Source organism: Petaurus breviceps, unplaced genomic scaffold (assembly GCF_028583685.1).
Source record: "Petaurus breviceps papuanus isolate PSGF00001 unplaced genomic scaffold, PetGlider_PUasm1.0 38, whole genome shotgun sequence".
Classification (NCBI taxonomy): Eukaryota; Metazoa; Chordata; class Mammalia; order Diprotodontia; family Petauridae; genus Petaurus; species Petaurus breviceps.
The window spans coordinates 4,699,665-4,702,318 of record NW_027186304.1 but is presented as its reverse complement, the minus strand read 5'-3'; the positions used below and the strand labels follow the sequence as shown (position 1 = coordinate 4,702,318).

The 2,654-nt window shown below is 36.8% G+C and overlaps 1 non-coding gene across 1 annotated transcript; it reads left to right on the top strand.

Moving 5' to 3' along the window:
- Positions 1-2,240: 2,240 nt before the first annotated feature.
- LOC138170752 (U6 spliceosomal RNA) lies at positions 2,241-2,343 on the top strand. The gene has a single exon (XR_011170731.1). It is a non-coding gene; the product is annotated as a U6 spliceosomal RNA (small nuclear RNA).
- The last annotated feature ends 311 nt before the right edge of the window (positions 2,344-2,654 follow it).

The following is a 2,654-nucleotide window of genomic DNA, read 5'->3' as shown; positions in this document are numbered from 1 at the left end:
CCTCTCCTCTCCTCTCCTCTCTTCTCTTCTTCTTGGTTTTCTTCTCTTTCTACAAAAGACATCACACACATACCTGGTAGTGATCTGTCCTAAAGGAATGTAAATTTTAATCTTTGAAACTTAATTTTTTTTTGTTTTTCTCTTAAAAATTAGTCTTAACCCCAAATCACTCTTGTCCCAGACCAAATCCTACTTGCTCACTGTCTGGGCCCTGATTGGCTCAGAATGAATGTAAAGCATCATTGTTTCTGTTTCAGCCAGAAACCCTATCTTCCCCTCTCACATAATTTTTAAGAGGCCATTCATTGCCCCATTTTGTTTAGCCATTATCACTGAATGGGCACTGCCTCAGTCAAACCAAGACCTATTAAAACCTTAGCTTGAAAATGCCAAGGCCAAGGGGCAGCTAGGTGGCACAGTGAGTAGAGCACCAGCCCTCGAGTCAGGAGGAACTGAGTTTCAATCCAGCCTCAAGACACTTAACACACACACACACACGCACACACATGCACACACACACACAAACCTAGCCATGTGACTTTGGGCAAGTCACTTAACCCCAATTGCCCCTCCAAAACACACACACACACACACACACACACGCATACTCACAAAAGGCCAAGGTCCCACACTTCATCCTGAGTCATATTCAATTGTCACCATCCATATCTGGCCACTGAATTCAAATGGATACAGAGGAAAAAGTGATGTTGGGGACTTTGTATGGGCCTCCCTTATCTAAATCCTATTCACTTTCATCTAATGGTATCACTTTCCAGATACCATGGTCCTCTTTGAAAATAAAGCACAAACAATAACAGCAATATCTTAGGAGCCCATAGCACTTACAATAAGTGATCAGAATTACAGAATCATACCGAGGCTCAGGGCACACTAAATTCATGCAAGAAAATAGTGACATGGTTAATGATGTATCCTTTCATTTGTATGACAGTACATATCATTGGCCAGACTTTCTCATTTTGATGAAATATTGATTTAATTTACATTTAAAGGTATAAAGAATAAAAACCTAAGTGGTGTGATATGCAGGAAAAGACAGCTAAGTGGTGCAGCTTATAGAGTGCCTGGATAGAATGTTAGGAAGATGCTTCTTACTTGGATCAAATTTGGCCTCAGACACTTACTAGTTATGTAACCTTGAGTCACTTAACCTTTTGGCCTCAGCTTATTGATTTGAAAAATGATCTAGAGATAGAAATGGCAAACAACTCTAGTGTCTTTGTCAAGAAAATTAAAATGAGGTCACTAAGAGTTGAACAATATTGAAAACAACTGAAAACAACATGGGAAAAGGCATCAAGATTTGATACTACATTGGATAGGTAGGTAACTGCCAAATTAGGAAACCAAAATAATAGGCTTTTTCACTAATCATGGAAAAATTGTAGTTATCTCCTTATAAGGTTCAATAAGTGTAATGGGCAATATTAACTTTACATCCTTCAGAGAAAGAGCAAAAAGACACAAATATCTTGATTATTGTATGGTATAATTGTAATCAAGTAAAATTATTGCAGAACAGTTTACAGGCCCAGAAATGACTGCCTCCCCTTTTATCAAGTCAGTATTAGGACAAAAGACAATGATTTTCTCACGAGGGAAAGATACCCTGTGCCATTGCCAAACATTCAGGAAAAAGTGTCAAAATTTTCCCTTTTTTAAAAAATCTCACAAAAATGTTTTTGACAGTTTTGCAAAAGGTGTTTTTCCCTACAGTTATAGCAAGACATATTTTAAATTACTTAACTTGCCAGTCTAATGTGTCAGCTCAGCATCTTCTTCCCTGAAAATTACAGGATTACATAATTAAACAATGTTGAGAGTACCACTGATAACAATACTCTGATATTGATAAAAGATATACCTTTAGTATTATGTTATGAGAATCAGTAATAAAAAGTCCTCTTCCTGTGAGAAATATATATTTGAATATATTTCGAATAGAAATAAAATTCTTTAATTTTTAGCTTTTTGTTTGGAGGGGGCAGGGCAGGGCAATTGGGGTTAAGTGACTTGCCAAAGGTCATATGGCTAGTAAGTGACTGAGGCTGCATTTGAACTCAGGTCCTCCTGACCCCAGGGTCGGGGATCTATTCACTGCACCACCTAGCTTCCCCCTTTGATAAGTCTTAATGTAAAAGACAATCAAGGTGTTTGGAAGGTATAATGAGAATAAATGTTCACTTAATATTTACTTTAGAAAATTATAAGAGCGTTTGCTTTGGTAGCACATAAACTCAAATTGGAGAGATACAGAGAAGATGAGCATGCCCCCTGCATAAAAATGACAAGAAAATTCATGAAATCTTCCATAATCTTAAGAAGTGAGATGGATGTAAGAGAGAGTCAATAACTTGGAAAAGTAAGTACAAAAACTTTCTGTTGTAAACAAGTCCAGGCATGGTAAAAAGAATGTACAATATCCCCTGCAGCTGCATAGGGACTTCTTACACACACACACACACACACACACACACACACAAATAGAATTAAATGGGATTTTGTCTAAATTGTACATAAAAATGCTTTCCTTCTAAAACAACAATTCTTAAACTGGATTCCTATAAATTATTTTTCAATATATTTTGGGAACCATAAAACACATTATCGAAGCTTTTCTGGCTGAATTT